At 40.5% G+C, this 22,325-nt stretch overlaps 1 protein-coding gene across 3 annotated transcripts in view; it reads left to right on the top strand.

The window, feature by feature from the left end:
- Gab2 (GRB2 associated binding protein 2) overlaps positions 1-22,325 on the top strand; it is a 200,607-nt gene that overhangs the window by 97,047 nt on the left and 81,235 nt on the right. Inside the window, exon 2 of one of the 3 annotated variants that reach the window (XM_058578566.1) lies at positions 598-760. The exons of the other annotated variants lie outside the window; for them this stretch is intronic. The gene's annotated coding sequence lies outside the window, so the exon portion shown is untranslated. The remainder of the gene's footprint in view (positions 1-597; positions 761-22,325) is intronic. 3 annotated transcript variants of the gene reach the window in all.

Raw genomic sequence — 22,325 nt, 5'->3', positions numbered from 1 at the left:
TAGATACATATATATTTTTTTAGTTCTAGATGGACACAATACCTTTATTTTGTTTATTTATTTTTATGTGGTACTGAGGATCAAACCTAGTGGCTCACATGTGCAAGGCAAGCACTCTGCTACTGAGCCATAACCCAGCCCCAACTGTAGTCATCTTCTCCAACTTTTCACAAAACAGCCAGAGTGAACTTTCCAGAATCAAAGGCATAGCAGTCCCTTTTTCTATTGTCTTTAGTACAAAGACCAAATGCCTTGATTTCTTCCCACTGGCTTTTTCCAACCCTTTCAACCCCTCCAGCCCCTTTCTTTTTCTGATACAGTCCCTTGACCATCTTGCCATTCATTCTCCTGGCATACTGGTTTCACCTTTGTCATAATATTGATCATGCTTTATCATAGTTACTTGTTTCTTGTTGACATCTCTGCTAGATACTAGGCTCAGAGACCACAGACCAAATCTATATTGTTTATGCTATACCCTCAACCCATACCATAGTGCCTATTCAGTAGAACACTGAATGTGTGAATGAGTTCATTATTTTAAATGCAGTTTTTATAACAGATTTATTTATTTATTTGTTTGTTTGTTTGTTTTAGGTGGACACAATATTTTTATTTTTACATTTATGTGGTGCTGATGATCGAACCCAGTACCTCATGCATGCGAGGCGAGCACTTTACCACTGAGCCACAACCCCAGCCCCAGTTTTTATAATAATTTTCTATAAAATGAATAAAAGGCCTCTGACATAGCTCTTTGGTAAGTACAGATAGTCATATTGTAAATTATTTTTATAGCACATCTTCTTTAGATTATGCACATGGGTAAAATATTCCAATTTCTGCAATTGTATCTGGTTCTGTCATGAGCCATAGAGATCAATATTACAAAGCTTAAGAGTAAGTTAAGAGAGGAAGATGTAGGAGCGGAAAAACCTGAAGAACAGAAACCTTACCACTTTTTATCCTTACTAGTGCTGAATATGTATCTTCATGCATATATCTTTTTCTTTCCTTTGAATCAGTTGCCAGAAATGAGAATTATTGGGAAAAGGGGGAATAAATGTTTTCACGGCTCTCAAAATACTGCCAAATTGTTTTCCAAATGCATCATACCAACAGGGTACACACAGGGTGGCTGCTTTATCACACTCTTTCCACCACTGGGCAGTATCATTAAAATCTTTTTGCTAGTTTACACTTGATCTTAGCCAAAAGGCCGAGAAGCGATCTCTTTTTGCTAGTTTAATCGAAGAAAAAAATTGCTCTTCCCCATTCTTACTATGGAGAAAGCTGGTCTTTTTCAGGCTCATTGTTCCTACAGCTCCCTCTGGAAGAGCATCCTGATCCTCCTGGACAGTCAGAGTCTGCGAGGCTCACAGCCTCAGCAACCCCTGGGGCACAGCATCGCCCTTGTGCAGCGGCAGGGAGGGCAGTGGTGGAGGGAGGCCACACAGACCACACCATTGTTGGGGGATGCAGTCACTGGGATAATGCTGTGAGAAGGGATGAAAAGAACGATTCTCCATTCTTGATTGTTGTGATTTCCAAGGATGAGCCAGCAGCTCCAGTCCAGGAAGGGATGGGTCTTTACTGCAGCCAGATGCTCCTTTTTCCAGTGCTGCCTCCCATTGTTCCTGGTGAGAAGGGGTGGGGGACAGCACAGCAGCTGAAACAGATTAACTTCTATGCTAGTTTACTCCCTTTGAATGAGTGCCCTGGACCTAGGACATTCCAAATTAGTCAGAAACCATTTAGAAATAAGAATATGGTTCAAGGTCCACAGTGTATAGGAACCAGCCTTCTGGAGTGTGTACATCATTCCTGCCTTTATCTATGTGAACTGCTTGAGGAAGAAAGAGCTTTCTTTCCTCCCCTTCCCCACTGCCACTGCCTTGGTTAAGGCCCCCATCCTGTTTTGTCTGGGCTATGGCAATAACTTCCTGCTTCCCTTCATCTGTCCTCCTCTGCACTGTTGCCGAAGTGATATTTCTTCATGCATGTTGGATCTTAACCATTCTCCAATTTAAACTGTGAGTACTTCCCCGCCTTCAGGATAAAACTCAAGCTCTTTATTCAGCTTTTTTTTTTTTTTTTTTTTTTGGCATTTAGCAATCAAATCCCAAGCTGCTTTTCCAGACTGGCTTCCACCTCTTCTCTGAACTATTCTGGTTCTCTGGTCCCTCTGCCTTGATGCTCTTCTGCTTCCGTTCTACCTAATTAATTCCTGATGCTCACATCCCTCCTCAGAGAGCAGACCCCTTCAAATCATCACTTCCTTGTTGGATTTCCCCGACAGTTAAGTTACCTCCTGTTCCTATAAACACTTATAAGTAGCACTTACACACAAGATTGTAATTTCTCTGATTGTTTCCCCCCAAATCAGGAATTATCCCCTTTCCTTGGATATTTGCATTTGTGAATCCCCTGCATATAATAGTTTTGCATATAATAAGTCCTCCAAAATGTTTCCTTTCCTTCCTTTCTATTAGCTAGTCTTAAGCTCTTTAACTTTTGGTATGTTTTTATTTTTGGAGCCAAAGGAGAATGTAATGTAGTTTAATTATTTTTTCTTCTTTTTTTAATGGCTGACGAAACCAAAAGCCAATGAAGAAAGGAATTCACCCTGGGATGCACAGCTAAATTTATTGACAAAGCTAGGGAATATGATTAGAACTGATCTCCACAAGTAACTTTAAAAGAACCTTGAAATAAAGGTTACATTAGGTAGAAATGAAGGAATTAAAAGTCATTTTCAAGTTCTTTGGTGAGGGCTTAAATATGTTACATTTCTTAAAAAAATATATATTTTTTTTATTTTTAGATTGTGGCAAAGTACATATAGCTTAGTTTGACATCTTAACTATTTTTTAAGTGTATAGTTCAGTGGCATTGAGTACTTTCACATTTGTGTACAACCATCATCACCACCACCCATGTCAAAAACCCATTCTCCCAAACTGAAACTCTGTACGCATGAGACAATAACTTCCTGTTCCTTCATTCCCCAAACTCCTGGCAACCACAGTTCTACTTTCTGTTTCTGTGAATTTAACTCCTCTAAGTACCTCTAAGAAACTGTAAGTGAAATCATACAGTATTTGTCTTTTTTGACTGCTTATTCATTTAGCATAATTTCCTCGAGGTCCATTCGTGTTGTGGCATGCATCAGAATTTCCTTCCTTCTTAAGACTGAATAATATTCCACCACATGTATATATCAAGTTTTGTTTCTCCATTCATCTACCACTGGATAGTTGGCTTGCTTCCACCATTTGGCTATTGTGAATAAAGCTGCTGTAAACATAGGGGTAAAAATATTTGTTCAGGTCCCTGTTTTCACTTAGGAGTCTACAGCTAGAAGCAGAATGGATCGTATGTTATTCTATTTTCAATGTTTAAAGGAATTGCTGTATATTTTTCCACAGTAGCTGTACCATTTTACATTCCCACTAAGAATGCACAGGGGTACCAATTTTTTCATATCTTCATCATTTCTATTTTCTTTTTTAATTTTTCAATTGATTTTTTAAAAAAATAAATGAAAGCAGAATGCATTACAATTCTTATTACACATACACAGCACAACTTTTCATATCTCTGGTTGTATATAAAGTATGTTCACACTAATTCGTGTCTTCATACATGTATTTTGGATAATGATGTCCATCACATTCCACCATCATTTCTAACCCCCGCCTCCTCCCTTTCCCTCCCACCCTCTGCCCTATCTAGAGTTTGTCTATCCTTCCCATGCTCCCCCTCCCTACCCCATTATGAATCAGCCTCCTTATATCAGAGAAAACATTCAGCATTTGGTTTTTTGGGATTGGCTAACTTCACTTAGCATTATCTTCTTCAAAGCCATCCATTTACCTGAAAATGCTATGATTTTATTCTCTTTTATTGCTGAATAATAGTCTCGTGTGTGTGTGTGTGTGTGTGTATGTGTATGTATATATGTGTGTATATGGTGTATATAGTGTTTCTGCCCTGGACTCCTGAGAATGCTCATAGCTGCTTCCAATTTACATGCAAGTCCAATGCAAAGCACCTTGTGATGCTTGGTTGACAAATGGTTCCTTTATTTCCCTTCCTGGCTTGGTGCTTTTATGAGGAAATTACATAGGACTTAATATGCCTAAATTGAGAATTCAGAACTCTACCCTATTTTTCACACTATGACTTCTTTTCACTCACTCTTTCTGCAGTCTGTAGCCTTTCCCCTGTGTTCTCCTCTCTCTCTTTTTTTTCCCAATTTTTAAATTTTATTTATTTATTTATTTTTGTGGTAAGTGGATTTAAGTTGGTAAGATAACTGAGGCATGTAAAAACTAATCGTTACTGACGTCTTATTGTATGGCCCCAGGGCACTTGCATGATAAATGGTGCTTTGTAAATTAAAATTCAACCTAAAAATCTCTTCAGTGTTTCTTAAATTAAGTTTATTATGTGTGATAATTTGTACCTAGAGGCTTCTGTTGTTATTTGTTGTAGTGACTGTGGCAGTAATGAGCCTGGCTCCCAGAAAAGCTTGGCACATGCTACACATTTGCATCTGGCAGGACTCCATGTTGTATCCTGAACAAATGAATCAGCCTGTTTGGGGGGTGGGGAAACTGAATCATTGGGAGGCTGTGGATCTTGCTCATGATCCCCAGTGATCCTTGAATAGGGAAATACCAGAGAATTCTGTGTTCTGTTTGTAGCTGGATTATTCCTTAGGCTCTAGATTTAGGAGTACCAAGGCTCATGTAATCACCTACAAAAGCACCACACGAGGAAGGGAAGCAGAGGAACCATTCATTGACCACCAGGCATCACCAGGCGCATGCTCACATAGGTCTCCTACGGAAAGCAGGAGCAGCTATGAATATTCATAATAGTCCAGGATCCTAATCAGTCTAAGTACTATTTACTTTATTGTGGTAAGAAACACTGTTTTTTTGGTTTTTTGTTTTGTTTTTTAATATTTTATTTAGATATAGGATATCTCTGAGTTTCCTAGGGCCTCACTAAGTTGCTGAGGTTGTCTTTGAACTCGCAATCCTCCTACCTCAGCCTCCTGAGCTGCTGGGATTACAGTTGTGCACCGCTATGCCCAGCCAGGAAACACTATTTATCTGGCTTCTGTATCTATCCAAACCATTAGAAAAAAAGTGCTGAAAAATAAGAGAGATCCCAGAGCCAAGGCTTGTACATGTCTATTCTCATGACAGCCTTTCAAGTGAACAGGAAAACAGAGCATGTGATAGTTTCTTCATAATCTTAGAGAGGTCAAGAAACTTGTAAGTGGTGGAAAGGCAGGTGTCATCCAGTAAATAGAAGGCTGAGGACTGAACACAGGGTTTTTGATAGATCATCATTCACAGGTTTTGAATTCTAAAATTTAACATAAAATAGTATATCATGTCATCATTTCTTAACATTGAGTTCCTGCATCTTCCGCCTTCATTGGGAATTGGGACTTAAGACCCGGAAAGTTGACTTCTTCATCTATCTGGAAGATGTGGGGCAGGTCTGAGGCAGATTTGGTTACCAAAGAGAGCCCAGAAAATAATCAGAAGTTCCTACTTTGCTATTTAGTAACTTTTTATCTACAGAGATAATAATTGTAACTACTCACAGAATAGTTACCAGACTGAAATGAGCTGAAGTACATAAAGTGTTTGTTGTGGTGCTGGTGCAGAGTAATGTGTGCCTTTGATCTGATAGAAACCCTACAGCTTAGAGAAACCCCAAAACCTCCCTCTTGCTTCCCCTGTGCTTTCTTATTGAAAAACTAAAGATATAACATGGGTTTTTTTGTTTGTTTGTTTTTTTACTTACAGGTCAAACTGCCTCACAGTTTTCAATAGACTCCAGGGAGCTCCTAATTAGGTATAGCCTCAGTTCAGGGAATCTTTAGTAATGTTCTGCCTTGTATAGATGTCCCCCCTCAAAATTGTTCCAAGCCTAAACTTGAGGGGGAGGTCAGTACTCTTAACCATCTGCATCAAGGCTTGAAGCTGACTTTCTGTCAGTAGATCCAGCACTGGACATCAGTGTTCATTAGATTTAATTGCCAGTACAACTTTCTCTCCCTCCTTCCTTGCATGTCCACCTTGTCCCAGGGGTCTGGCCTCCTCAAGAGCTGGCCTGTTTGCCAGTACCTCCTCTCCGACCACTGTCTCCTTGCCTGCCTGAGGTCCAGTTGCCTCAGGCTTTCTAAGCAGCTAGCTACTCTGGTAAACTAATTGTATCTTAGGTATTTAGGGAAAGAATAAACAAATAAATATACTGGGGCAATGTGAAAGCAATATAATAAGCAATACTAACTCTTACTGCCTGGCCCAGGGCCTGGCCCAAAACCATGCTCAATTAAAATTTGTTGATTAAACCATTACTTTTGTCATAATACATTTACTATCCTAAACATACGCTTGAATCCTAGTTCAAATGCTGCCTACTTTGTTGAACTGTTCACATTCAAATATAAATTCTCCCTCTTCTAAAATAAAGCTTTAGCTGGGCACAGAGGCACACATGTGTAATCCCAGTGGCTCGGGAGGCTGAAGGAGGGGATCAAGAGTTCAAAGCCAGCCTCAGCAATGGTGAGACACTAAATAACTCAGGGAGATCCGGTCTCTAAATAAAATACAAAATGGGACTGGGGATGTGGCTCAGTGGTCAAGTGCCCCAGTACCCACCCACACCAAAATAAAATAAAGCTTTATAGGAAAATTTATATTTCTTACATAGGGAAAGAAATAAAAACAACCTTTTACCTCTATTTTCTAATTTTATTCTCACAAGCACCCTGTCAGGGTTTTCATCTTCATGCTACAACTGAAGAAACTTAGGCATAGGCCTGTGTAGTTCTTAAGAAGTACGCCGACCCCAAAATTTACTTTCAGCTTTTGCATTTTTCTCTCTCAATTATGATACAAGCCAATGTTTATTTTAGTTATTGTGTCCAAATTTTAACTTCCCCACGAGAATGGAAACCCTTTTTTTTTATTGGTTGTTCAAAACATTACAAAGCTCATGACATATCATCTTTCATACATTTGATTCAAGTGGGTTATGAACTCCCATTTTTACCCCAAATACAAATTGCAGAATCACATCGGTTACACATCCACATTTTTACATAATGCCATATTAGTGACTGTTGTATTCTGCTACCTTTCCTATCCCCTACTATCCCCCCTCCCCTCCCCTCCCATCTTCCCTCTCTACCCCATCTGCTGTTGTTCAATTCTCTCCCTTGTTTCCCCCCCCTTCCCCTCACCACCTCTTATATGTAATTTTGTGTAACATTGAGGGTCTGAGAATGGAAACCCTTTTAATCTAAGGTCTGTCTCATGCTTGTGCTTCCCAGAGCATCTCACATAATAAGCATTTGGAAAATAAATAATTAGTTTTAATCATCAATGCAAGAATCAAAGGAGTGACCAGTGGCATCATTTATATAAAATCAGGGAGAAAAAGGTTTGGTGTAGAGACAAGCATTTTTTTTTTCTATGTGGAAAATTCCCCAATGAGTTGACTTAGTTTTTCTTAAGATGCACTGTGGGACATGGCCCCCTGAGTCTCTTTCTGATGGTTTTTGCCAGATGCAGACTCGTAGCACTGAGTTCGGCTTTTACCCTTTCCCACCTGAAGCTGCACAGCTGACACACAACATAGACTTGAGGACAGTGACGTCGGAACACTACAGGCCATGGCTCTCCATGGCTGAGATTCATTGCTATTAATATCTAGATTTCTATTAATACTCCCCTTTCACTGTGAGCTAATTTAAATCTGCTGTTCTCCCATCTATTCTTAGCCTCATATTCTTGGGCCTAAGCCTGGTTCCCATTTACAGATCATAACTCCATTTTGGTTTTTGTATTTTCAGACATATAAGGTTTGCTGTCCCCATTATTTTTCTGAGAAGGGGTGGGGTCTGTTGGTGTTAGGGGAGAGGGGCCACTCTTTGTTATGCAAGACTGTGCCATGCATGACCTGAGGTTAGTATACCTGTCCCTGGACCTCTGGTGCTTATGGTGTTACCCCATCATTATGACAGCCTATGCGCCCACCACCACCACAATGCACATTCCCAAGCCCCCTGAAGGGTGGGCAGTGATGCCACTGGTTGAAAGCCACAATGACCAGATACCTATCTCTGCCACCCTTGATCCCTGTTGACCTGAGTCCTACTCCAAGTTGGAAGAGGAACAGGGATGGTCCCCTCTGTCTTGAGAAAAGACCCTTTTCAGCTGCCCTGGAACTCCCATGCCTTTGTGAAGCAGAGGGGCAAATACTAGCTCTGAAATAGGATCTCCTTGAGGATTGGGCTGCCTAGACCAATGGAAAGTCATTGTTTCTCTGTCAAGACAGGCTGATCTGTCAGACAAGGTTTTATTCATTATAATTACTTGAGGACTGAAGGCAACGGGTAGAGAGTGGTGACTATTAGTGAGTATAGGTTTCTCTTAGATGTTGAAAATATTCTGGAATTGGATAGTGGTAAGGGTTGCATAACCTTGCATGTACACTAAATCACCTGAGCCTGCTGCTTGTAGTAGTCTGCTGTTTCCCCACCTATTGTACAGTTTCCTAAGCTTGAAACAGAAAATTCTACAGTCACTGCAGTTTCTTTTCTTTCCCTCAATTTCCATTACTTTTTTTTTGGTACCGAGGATTGAACCCAGGGGCGCTTAACCACTGAGCCATACTCCCAGTCCTTTTTTATGTTATTTAGAGACAGGGTCTCCCTGAGTTGCTTAGGGCCTCATTAAGTTGCTGAGGTTGGCTTGGAACTCTTGATCCTCCTACCTCCGCCTCCCCAGCTGCAATTACAGGCTTTCCATTTCTAATGGCTGATTAAGACCTAACTCCAAAATAATTCTCAAACTCCTTTCTTCCTTGTTGACCCTACTATCGTTGACCTTACTCAGGCTGCCTTCCCTGGCCTGTAATATTGTGACCAACTCTTAGCTTCTCTGCTTATCTCTAGACTTTCTCCACCTTCATAATCTTTCCAGAATGCTTCAATTATGTCCTCAACTTTTTATTGAAAATACAACATACATACAAAAATTGTATAAAATATAATTCTGTAAAGGAAACATCTATGTATCTATCACTCAAGTCAAAAAAATTGCCAATATTCTAGAAATCTCTGTATATCCCTTAACAATCATGTTCTTATTCCACCTCTATTCCTCTGTCCAAGTAGCGTGACTCTTCAGTTATCACTTCCTTGCTTTTGTATATAGTTTCATCATAAGTTTGTGTATCCTTCTGAAATATTGTTAGTTTTGTCTCCCTTTGAACTTTATTTAAATAATATTTTCAGCCTCGCGTCCTTCTCTCAATTTTATGTTCGTAAGATTTGCTTATAGAGTTTTGTGTAGCTCAGTTATTTTTTAAAACCTAGATCTGATCCTATTCCTTTCAGTCATTTAGATGTGAAGTCCAAACTTAAGACAACTTAAGTATGCTTCCAGAACCAGAGGCAGCAGTATCTTTTAGAAACTTGTTTCAAAATACAAATTCTCAGACTCCTATACCAGACTTTGCAAATCAGAAACTCTGGAAGTCCAGGAAATCTATGTGGTAACAAGCACTCTAGGTAATTCTGATGCAAACTATAGGTTGAAAATTACTTCTAGAAGATAAGGGAGCCATTGATGAATTTAGCTTTCCCTTACAAGCTGAAATATTATCTTGAAACATACTGTTGAACCCCCATTCTAGTTCTACTTGGTCAGTGTACATGACCACCAGTGTTTTTCAACTGTCGGAGCACTGTTTTTATTGTTATGTATGATCCCTGATGATGATCAGTCCATCTGACTTAATCATTCATTCCTTCATTGTTTCCACTTCTCCTTCTACAGATAGAAAGAGGTACACATCTATTTATCAGCTATCTTGTTTTAAAAGAAAAAAAATTCAATGGGTTGACTTTTTTTTCTTATTAAAAAATCAAAGTACCAAATAAAATTTTGTTTGTACCAGTCAGAATTTTCCAGAGAAATAGAACTTATAGGATGGATGGATGGACGGATGGAAGGATAAGAAGAGATTAATTATGAGTATTGACACATGCAGTTATGGGATTGAGAAATCCTATGATCTACCATTGCAAGCTGGAGAACTAGGAAAGTCAGTGGTGTAGTTCAATCAAAGGCCAAAGGCCTGTGAACCACAGGAACTGCTAGTCCAAATCCTGGAGTCCAAATGCCGAAGAACGTGTGTGTGCGCGCGCTCACATGCGCGCGCATATATTAAATATGGATGAACTTTTATTTTATTCATTTATTTATATGCACTGCCGAGAATCAATCCCAGTGCCTCACACATACCAGGCAAGTGTTCTACCACTGAGCCACAACCCTAGCCCAGAACCTATATTTTTGATGTCTTAAGGGAAGAAAAAGATGAGTGCCCCAGCACCAGAAGAGAGAGAAATTCAACTTTCTTCTGCCTTCTTGTTCTTTCTGGGCCCCCAATAGATTGGACAGTGGATGAGTATGATCTTTAAAAAAAAAAATGTGTGTGTGTGTTTGTGTGTGTGTACTTAGTTGTAGATAGACACAAAACTTTTATTTTATTTATTTTTTATGTGGTGCTCAGGATCAAACTCAGTGCCTCACACATACTAGGCAAGTGCTCTACCTCTGAGCTACAACGCCATCCGGAGGGTGATCTTCTTTACTCAGTCTCTTGATCCAAATGTCAGTCTCATCTGGAAACACCCTCACAAACACACCCAGAAATAATTTTTACTATCTATCTAGGTATCCTTTAACCCAATAAAAATGATACTAAAAATTAACCATCATACTGTTGTGGTCACTTTTCTTTTCTGCATTAAAAAATGACTTGTATACTTTATTCTTTTAAATATCATGAACTCTTTTCACAGGTTCAAATTACTGATAAATTTTAAACATTACATCTTGGGCAATGAGAGCCTCTTTAAATTAAATCCTTGTGACTTTCATTAGTTCTTTTTTTAAAATTTTATTTTTAGTTGTAGATGGACATAATATATTTATTTTTGTTTATTTCTATGTGGTGCTGGGAACCGAACCCAGAGCCTCATGAGTGCGAGGTAAGTGCTCTACCACTGAGCTACCACCCCAGCCCTTTCATTAGTTCTTAACATTATCTTCTTTGATGTATTTTAAAGCACTCTTGCACTTATTATTGAATAAGCAGAATGTGTAGGCCTATTTTAATTATTATTTTTTAATTGCAGATGGAAACAATACCTTTATTTATTTATTCTTATGTGATGCTGAGGATCAAACCCAGTGCTTTACACGTGCCAGACGAGTGTGCTACCACTGAGCCACAACCCCAGCCCTAATTACTTTTTTATTCCACAGCATGTAATCAACCTTCTCTAAAGAGTTCTGAACCTCTTGGCAGAGAATAATATAAAGGACCCACATCCAGGACTGTGGTACACATGAGGTTGTCACGTTTGCAGGTCACACTTGGTGACTAAGTTGGATAGTTATGAACTACAGCTCATAATTTTTCAGTTATAAGTTTATGTATGGATGCCATACCTAACTTTCCTTAAGAGTTTATTGATTTATTGATCAATAAGATTCTTCTACATAAATATCAGAAAATATTCTTAATTGCCTACTCTGATCTCTTGCACTGAATTATGCCCAAATAGAGGAACAGTAAGAGACACATGTTCAAAACAATTAGAAGATAAAATTTATATTTGTATATAACATTTTTAAAAACATATGTCTTGTTTTTTTTTCCTGCTCAATTATGTGATATGGGGGATTTGGTGGAATGCTATCCCAAGTGGGTTAGATTCAGTATTGTAGAATGTGCTTCACAAAACAACAGCAACTCCTCCTCCTCCTCCTCCTCCCCCCCCTCCTCCCACTTCTCTTTCTTTTTCTTTTTCTTCCAGGTACCAGGTGGCCAGAGGTAACTGGCCAGGGACTACAGCTTTCCCAAGGGCTAAAGAAAGAAAAATCTTTCTATAATGTGGCATGTTCTCACTGATTAAAAAAAAAAAAAAAACGATAGGCAACAAGGAACCTGTTTAACAAACTTCAGGAAAGTCTCTTATTTCTTTCTTCCAGAGTTGTAGTCTGTGATGTGACTTCAACTGTTCAAGTTCCTGCTTTGGAAGTTGAGTCTTTGCTGAAATAGAGTATACCTAAAATAGGTCAGCCCATCACTACAGATCATACAGACATTAAAAAATTATAGGAGATAAGTAGTTACCAGTCTAGAAGGGAAGAATGGGGCTTGGTGATGTTTGCATAACTTTGTTAATACACTAAAAACCATTCAATTATATACTATAAAAGGGTGAATTTTATGGCATATAAATTAGTTCTCATTTTTTAAATAATAGGATAGTTGGAGAATACTAGGAATAACTTTACATATATAGGCTTAATAATATAAATGATTAAATTCTATGAAAGATGTATTATCAAAACTAATGTGAAGAATAAAGATCTGAATAGCCCTATTAAAAATGTAAATAACTTTCTTTATCTGTTAAAAGAATTTAATTCTAATTTTCAAACTCCCACAAGGAAAACTCCAGGTGTGGATGGCTTCTTTAGTTTTATCCAACATTTAAGAAAGAAACATTTCCCAAATTGGTCTCTAGACTGAGTACAGTACTCATCAAAATCCCAGCATTCTTTTTTAAAATTAATTTTTTAAAATTTTGGACAGCATGCCTTTATTTTATTTATTTTTATGTGGTGCTAGGCATCAAACCCAGTGCCTCACACATAGTAGGCAAGTGCTCTGCACAGTTATGGCCCCAGTCCTCCAGCACTCTTTTTGTGTACAGGCATTGACAGGCTGACTCTAAAATTTATATGGAAATGTAGAAAACCTAGAATAACCAAAACGACTTTGAAAACGAAGAACAAAGTTCAAGGACTCACACTATCTGATTTCAAGACTTAGAAAACTAGTAATCAGGATTGTGTGGTATTAACAAGTATACAAAAAGAGATCAGCTGGACATAATATCAGTTCTAGAAATAGAACTACATTTATTTGGTCAATTGATTTTTCAACAGAAATCCAAAGGCAATTTGGTAAGGAAAGGATATTTCCTTTCAACAAATGTTGCTAGAACAAGTGGACACCCATAAAGGAAAAAAAGACCCATGATCCTTATTTCATACTCTACACAAACAGGGCTTATAGACCAAACTGTAAAATGTCTAGAAGAAAACAAAGCAGAAAATCTTTTTAACTTTGACGTATGCAAAAATTTTGTTTTAGATCAGGCAGACACAAAAGAGTCTGAATTGTTTTAAAAATTGATAAATGGGGCTTTATCAAAATGTAAAACGTTTTCTCTTTAAAAGATACCATTAAGAAAATAAGGACAGGGCTGGGCTGGTAGCTCAGTTTGTAGAGCATTTGCCTTGCACGAGAGAGGCACTGAGTTCAAGACTCAGCACCACATAAAAACAAATAAATAAGATAAAGATATTGTGTCTGTATAAAACTAAAAATTTAAAAGAAAAAGAAAATGAGGACTGGCGTTGTGGCTCAAAGATAGGGTGCTCGCCCAGCATCCATGAGGCACTGGGTTCGATCCTCAGCACCACATAAAAATAAAATAAAGTCTTGTGTCCACCTATAATTAAAAAATAAACATTTTTTTAAAAAGAAAAAGAAAATGAATATATGTAATATTGTCAATTAAAATTTCAAATAAAAAAATGAAAAGGTAAGCCATGGAACTGAGAGAAAAAAATCTTCCTCTCCCCCATTTGATACATATGTTGTGCATGGTTTGTGTGTGTGTATATGTATATATATATGTAAACTCTAACAAAAACTCTAACAATGGACTCTATCCAGAATATATATAGAAGACTCTTAATAACTCATTAATACAACAAAACATTTCAACTTTTAAAAGGGCTAAAAGTTTAAAACAGATTACATAACAAAAGGAGATAAAAGACCACTAAGCACATAGAAAGTTGTTCAACAAATAAGTTATCCGAGATATGCAAATTAAAACCATGGTGAGGAGAGAAGGAAGATGGCGGCGAGGGAGTGCATTACCCCCGTGTGCTGCTTCACTGTGTGGGAGTATGACAAGTCAGGACGGCTAAAGGATATCTTGTTAGGAATTTCCAGCAATAGTGGGGTGCGCCGGAACCTGGAGGAAGGATTTCCATCGCAGGAGGATCGGCTACGGGGACTCAAACGCGAGAGGTTTGTCGCACGGAGGGTAACACTGCTTATTCAGCAAATCACCCCGCGGCTAGAGTCTGCAACGCGCGCTGGGATAGAGACGCAGGGTTACAGTGCTGCAGTTTCTGCCAGCCGCGCAAGCACCGCACTCAGGGCTGAATTCTGGGTTCGAGACGGGGGAAGGAAGCGGTCCATCTCGGTTCTCCACACCGGTCAGACCACAGAGGAGGCCAGCAGCCACCATGTTGGTAAACTGACGTCACCATACCTGTTTTCGACTGACCGCAGCTCATTCAGCCATAGAACAGGTAATTTCAGGCTGCAATTCGCCTGCGGCTTGCAGACAGATTGCTAGGGTTCAGAGCCTGGGTGCTTCTTAGAATCTGATCTTATCGGAGCGAACACCGAGCACGGGGCGGCCGAGTTCTGGCTCCCGGAACCGTCCCGGAACCGCCCTGGCTCAGGGCTGGGGAGCCTGCGGAGGCTGCTTCTTGGACCCTGCTACTATCAGAGCATACACCAAGCACTAAGCAGCCGAATTCCGGCTCCCGGAACTGAGCCCGCGGGGACTGCTTCTTGGAGCTTACACTTACAGGAGCTTACACCGAGCACGGAGCGGCCGAGTTCCGGCTCCCGGAACCGTCCCGGAACCGCCCTGGCTCAGGGCTGCGGAGCCTGTGGAGGCTGCTTCTTGGACCCTGCTACTATCAGAGCATACACCAAGCACTAAGCAGCCGAATTCCGGCTCCCGGAACTGAGCCCGCGGGGACTGCTTCTTGGAGCTTACACTTACAGGAGCTTACACCGAGCACGGAGCGGCCGAGTTCCGGCTCCCGGAACCGTCCCGGAACCGCCCTGGCTCAGGGCTGCGGAGCCTGCGGAGGCTGCTTCTTGGACCCTGCTACTATCAGAGCATACACCAAGCACTAAGCAGCCGAATTCCGGCTCCCGGAACTGAGCCCGCGGGGACTGCTTCTTGGAGCTTACACTTATAGGAGCTTACACCGAGCACGGAGCGGCCGAGTTCCGGCTCCCGGAACTTCCCTGGACCGGGGCTAGGAGCCCGCGGAAACTGTGTCTCGGTCCGGGTCCTGCTGAGGGCCGGTCAGGACTCACCCGTTCCTTGGGTTGCCCGGCAAGGGGAACGAAATGCTGCCATTCGCATAGGATACCAACATGGCAGAGATCTGATGTCAGCAGAAAGCGGTGGAGGAGAGATCTTCATCAATACCAGCGGTGACATAAGCAGTTGGTCTCCTGGTAGGGGGGGTGAGGCTCAGTCACCCGAGTCTCCTCAATTTGTCCTCGAGCCAGAGGGAAGGAGCCGGGCCGCCGCCAGCCCCCGGAGCAGGCCCAGCGGCTCGCCAGCGTGGTGACCGCGTGACCCCAATTGGAGAGGGGGCGGAGCGGAGCCGCCACCCACACCCGCCAGGTGGGCAGACCCACGACCCAGTAGTACATGGGCGTGGTAGGAGGGGCAGGGCAGAGCCGCCCTTCGCGCTTGCAAGGTAAACAGACCTGTGACAGCCTGGCGGGTCAGGCCCAGTGGCCTGCCAGTGTGGTACACACGTCACCCCAACTCGAGTAGGGGCAGAGCAGATCCTTCTCCCACGCCCGGATCAGGCCCTGCCGGTGTGGTGGTCACGTGACCCCAATTGGAGTGGGGGCGGAGCGGAACCGCCACCCGTGCCCGCAGGGTGAGCAGACCAGTGATCAACCTGCAGATCAGGCCCAGGGGTCCGCAGGCGTGGTAGGAGGGGCAGGGCAGATCCGCCGCCCGCGCCTTCAAGGTAGGCAGACCTACAACAGACTGGTGGATCAGGCCCAGGAGCCTGCCGGCGTGGTACAAACACCACCCTAATTGGAGTAGTGACAGAGCAGAGTCGCCTCCCGTGCCAGGAACAGGCCCAGCGACCTGCAGGCGGGGTAGTCACAACACCCCAATTGGAGTAGGGGCAGAGCAGAGCCTCCACCCGTGCCCGAAAGGTGGGCAGATCTGCGACCGACCAGTGGAACAGGCCCAGTGGCCTGCCGGTACGACAGACACGTCACCCCATTTGGAGTAGGGGCAGAGTAGAGCTGCTGCCCGCGCCTGCAGGGTAGGCAAACCTGCAACCGACCGGCGGATCAGGCCCGGTGGCCTGCCGGCGTGGTACACTCGTCACCCCAATTGGAGTAGGGGCAGAACAGAGCCGCCGCCAGCGCCCAGAACAGGCCCAGTGACCTGCCGGCGTGGTAGCCACGACACCCCAATTGGAATAAGGAGAGAGCAGAGCCGCCGCCCGCGCCTGCAGGAAAGATACACAAGCAGTATGAAAAGACAAGGAAAGAAAGGACCACAAGCAATGCAGGTCAATGCAACTTTAGAAGAGGTAACAGCTGCAGCAGATGGAATGTCAGATAAAGAATTCAGGATATACATGCTTCAGATGATCTGGAGAATCAAGGAAGACATTAAACAGCAAAATCAGACAATGAAAGATCACTTCGACAACGAATTACGCAAACAAATCCAGGAAGCAAAGGATCAACTATACAGGGAGATAGAGGTTATAAAAAACAAGCAATCAGAAATCCTAGAAATGCAGGAAGCAATAAACCAACTTAAAAACTCAATGGAGAATACTACCAGCAGAGTACAACACTTAGAAGATAGAACATCAGACAATGAAGACAAAGTATTTCAACTGGAAAAGAACATAGACAGCTCAGCAAGACTGTTAAGAAACCATGAGCAGAACATCCAAGAAATACGGGATAACATTAAGAGACCAAACTTAAGAGTCATTGGGATACAGGAAGGTACAGAGCTCCAAACCAAAGGAATGAGCAGTCTATTCAATGAAATAATACAAGAAAACTTCCCAGACTTGAAGAATGAGACAGAATCCCAAATCCTAGAAGCCTACAGGACGCCGAATGTGCAAAATCATAAGAGATCCACACCTAGACACATTATAATGAAGATGCCCAACATACAGAATAAGGAGAGAATTTTAAAAGCTACAAGAGAAAGGAAGCAGATTACATTTAGGGGTAAGCCAATCAGGATAACAGCTGATCTTTCAACACAGACTCTGAAAGCTAGAAGATCCTGGAATAACATATTTCAAACACTGAAAGAAAATGGGTTCCAACCAAGAATTGTGTATCCAGCGAAATTAAGCTTCAGGATGGAGGATGAAATTAAAACCTTCCACGATAAACAAAAGTTTAAAGAATTCGCAGCTAGAAAACCATCTCTTCAAAACATCCTCGCCAAAGCATTACAGGAAGAGGAAATGGAAAATAACAATGAAAACCAACAGTGGGAGGTAGGACAGTAAAGGGGGGGGGGAAATAATCAAAGAGGAAAACAAACCATGTTTAGTAACAGAAATAAACAAATATGGCTGGAAGAACAACCCATATCTCAATAATAACCCTAAATGTTAATGGCTTAAACTCACCAATTAAGAGACACAGGCTAGTAGAATGGATCACAAAACAAGACCCAACAATATGCTGCCTACAGGAGACGCATTTGATAGGAAAAGACATACATAGGCTGAAGGTGAAAGGTTGGGAAAAATCATATCACTCATATGGACTTCGGAAACAAGCAGGCGTGTCCATACTCATATCAAATAAAATAGATTTCAAGCCAAAGTTAATCAAAAGAGATAAAGAGGGACACTACATACTGCTTAAGGGAACCATACACCAACAAGACATAACAATCATAAATATTTATGCCCCAAACAATGGTGCAGCTATGTTTGTCAAACAAACTCTTCTCAAGTTCAAGAGTCTAATAGACCACCACACCATAATCATGGGAGACTTCAACACACCTCTCTCGCCACTGGACAGATCTTCCAAACAAAAGTTGAATAAGGAAACTATAGAACTCAATAACACTATTAATAACCTAGACCTAATTGACATATATAGAGTATACCACCCAACATCAAGCAGTTACACTTTTTTCTCAGCAGCACATGGATCCTTCTCAAAAATAGATCATATATTATGTCACAGGGCAACTCTTAGACAATATAAAGGAGTAGAGATATTACCATGCATCTTATCTGATCATAATGGAATGAAACTGAAAATCAACGATAAAAGAAGGAAGGAAAAAGCATACATCAATTGGAGAATGAACAATAGGTTACTGAATGATCAATGGGTTATAGAAGACATCAAGGAGGAAATTAAAAAATTCTTAGAGATAAATGAAAACACAGACACAACATATCGGAATCTATGGGACACATTGAAAGCAGTTCTAAGAGGAAAATTCATTGCTTGGAGTTCATTCCTTAAAAAAAGAAAAAACCAACAAATAAATGATCTCATACTTCATCTCAAAATCCTTGAAAAAGAAGAGCAAAACAACAGCAAAAGAAGTAGAAGGCAAGAAATAATTAAAATCAGAGCTGAAATTAATGAAATCGAAACAAAAGAAACAATTGAAAAAATTGACAAAACTAAAAGTTGGTTCTTTGAAAAAATAAACAAAATCGACAGACTCTTAGCGATGCTAGCAAAGAGAAGAAGAGAGAGAACTCAAATTACTAGCTTACGGGATGAAAAAGGCAATATCACAACAGACACTTCAGAAATACAGAAGATAATCAAAAACTATTTTGAATCCTTATACTCCAATAAATTAGAAGATAGTGAAGGCATAGATAAATTTCTTAAGTCATATGATCTGCCCAGATTGACTCAGGAGGATATAGAAAACCTAAACAGACCAATATCAATTGAGGAAATAGAAGAAACCATAAAAAGACTACCAACTAAGAAAAGCCCAGGTCCCGATGGGTATACAGCAGAATTTTACAAAACCTTTAAAGAAGAACTAATACCAATACTTTTCAAGCTACTTCAGGAAATAGAAAAGGAGGGAGAACTTCCAAATTCATTCTATGAGGCCAACATCACCCTGATACCTAAACCAGACAAAGACACTTCAAAGAAAGAAAACTACAGACCAATATCTCTAATGAACCTAGATGCAAAAATCCTCAATAAAATTCTGGCGAATCGGATACAAAAACATATCAAAAAAATTGTACACCATGATCAAGTAGGATTCATCCCTGGGATGCAAGGCTGGTTCAATATACGGAAATCAATAAATGTTATTCACCACATCAATAGACTTAAAAATAAGAACCATATGATCATCTCGATAGATGCGGAAAAAGCATTTGACAAAGTACAGCATCCCTTTATGTTCAAAACTCTAGAAAAACTAGGGATAACAGGAACATACCTCAATACTGTAAAAGCAATCTATGCTAAGCCTCAGGCTAGCATCATTCTGAATGGAGAAAAACTGAAGGCATTCCCTCTAAAATCTGGAACAAGACAGGGATGCCCTCTCTCTCCACTTCTCTTCAACATAGTTCTCGAAACACTGGCCAGAGCAATTAGACAGACGAAAGAAATTAAAGGCATAAAAATAGGAAAAGAAGAACTTAAATTATCACTATTTGCAGATGATATGATTCTATACCTAGCAGACCCAAAAGGCTCTACAAAGAAACTATTAGAGCTAATAAATGAATTCAGCAAAGTGGCAGGATTTAAAATCAACACGCATAAATCAAAGGCATTCCTGTATATCAGCGACAAATCCTCTGAAATGGAAATGAGGACAACCACTCCATTCAAAATATCTTCAAAAAAAATAAAATACTTGGGAATCAACCTAACAAAAGAGGTGAAAGACTTATACAATGAAAACTACAGAACCCTAAAGAGAGAAATAGAAGAAGATCTGAGAAGATGGAAAAATATACCCTGTTCATGGATAGGCAGAACTAACATCATCAAAATGGCGATATTACCAAAAGTTCTCTATAGGTTTAATGCAATGCCAATCAAAATCCCAAAGGCATTTCTTGTAGAAATAGAGAAAGCAATCATGAAATTCATATGGAAAAATAAACGACCCAGAATAGCAAAAACAATGCTAAGCAAGAAGTGTGAATCAGGCGGTATAGCGATACCAGACTTCAAACTATACTACAGAGCAATAGTAACAAAAACAGCATGGTACTGGTACCAAAACAGGCGGGTGGACCAATGGTACAGAATAGAGGACACAGAAACCAATCCACAAAACTACAACTATCTTATATTTGATAAAGGGGCTAAAAGCATGCAATGGAGGAAGGATAGCATCTTCAACAAATGGTGCTGGGAAAACTGGAAATCCATATGCAACAAAATGAAACTGAATCCCTTTCTCTCGCCATGCACAAAAGTGAATTCAAAATGGATCAAGGAACTTGATATCAAATCAGAGACGCGCCGTCTGATAGAAGAAAAAGTTGGCTACGATCTACAGTCGGTGGGGTCGGGCTCCAAATTCCTCAATAGGACACCCATAGCACAAAAGTTAATAACTAGAATCAACAAATGGGACTTACTCAAACTAAAAAGTTTTTTTCTCAGCAAAAGAAACAATAAGAGAGATAAATAGGGAGCCTACACCCTGGGAACAAATCTTTACTCCTCACACTTCAGATAGAGCCCTAATATCCAGAGTATACAAAGAACTCAAAAAATTAGACAATAAGAGAACAAACAACCCAATCAACAAATGGGCCAAGGACCTGAACAGACACTTCTCAGAGGAGGACATACAGTCAATCAACAAGTACATGAAAAAATGCTCAACATCTCTAGCTGTCAGAGAAATGCAAATCAAAACCACCCTAAGATACCATCTCACTCCAGTAAGATTGGCAGCCATTAGGAAGTCAAACAACAACAAGTGCTGGCGAGGATGTGGGGAAAAGGGTACACTTGTACATTGCTGGTGGGACTGCAAATTGGTGCAGCCAATTTGGAAAGCAGTATGGAGATTTCTTGGAAAGCTGGGAATGGAGCCACCATTTGACCCAGCTATTCCCCTTCTTGGTCTATTCCCTAAAGACCTAAAAAGAGCATGCTACAGGGACACTTCTACATCGATGTTCATAGCAGCACAGTTCACAATAGCAAGACTGTGGAACCAACCTAGATGCCCTTCAATAGATGAATGGATAAAAAAAATGTGGCATTTATACACAATGGAGTATTACTCTGCATTAAAAAATGACAAAATCATAGAATTTACAGGGAAATGGATGGCATTAGAGCAGATTATGCTAAGTGAAGCTAGCCAATCCCTAAAAAACAAATGCCAAATGTCTTCTTTGATATAAGGAGAGTAACTAAGAACAGAGTAGGGACGAAGAGCAGGAGAAGAAGATTAACATTTAACAGGGATGAGAGGTGGGAGGGAAAGGGAGAGAGAAGGGAAATTGCATGGTAATGGAAGGAGACCCTCAGGGTTATACAGTGGAAGGGGTAGAGAGAGGAGGGGAGGGGAGGGGAGAGGTGGGGAGGGGGGAGGGTGGAGGATGGGAAAGGCAGCGGAGCACAACAGACACTAGTATGGAAATTTGTAAATCAATGGATGTGTAACTGATGTGATTCTGCAATCTGTGTATGGGGTGAAGGTGGGAGTTCATAACCCACTTGAATCACAGTGTGGAATATGATATGTCAAGAAATTTGTAATGTTTTGAACAACCCACAATAAAAAATTTAAAAAAATAAAATAAAAAAATAAAACCATGGTTAGGTACCACTATCCACCCACTAGGATGGCCGCAATGACCAAGCTTGGTGAAGCAGTTGGAATTCTCATACATTGCTAGTGGGAATTTAAAAAACAAACAAACAAACAAAAAATGTTCCAACCACTTTGAAAAACAGTGTCTTATAAAATCAAACATACATTCACTGTGTGATGCAGCCATTCTACTCCTAGGTATTTAATCAAGAGAAACAGGTTCACAAAAAACTTGTACAAGAATGTTTATAGTTAACTTTTTCAAAATACTTCCAAGCCAGAAACAACCTAATTTTCCCTTAATAAGGAAGGAAAATAATGGTACTTCCATAACATACTGTATTACTCAGAAATTTAATAAACCACTAACATATTCAGCAATGTGAGTAAATTGTGGAAACTTCATGTTGTACTTAAAAGGTGCAAAAGAATACATTCTGTATGGTTTTATTTTTGATAGTCTAAAAACTAAATAAAATGTGTAATGATAGAAAACAGA

This window comes from Marmota monax, unplaced genomic scaffold (genome assembly GCF_021218885.2).
Source record: "Marmota monax isolate L192 unplaced genomic scaffold, Marmota_monax_Labrador192_F-V1.1 WCK01_AAM20220418_F8-fsc00068, whole genome shotgun sequence".
NCBI lineage: Eukaryota > Metazoa > Chordata > Mammalia > Rodentia > Sciuridae > Marmota > Marmota monax.
This window is presented reverse-complemented; position numbering and strand designations above follow the sequence as displayed.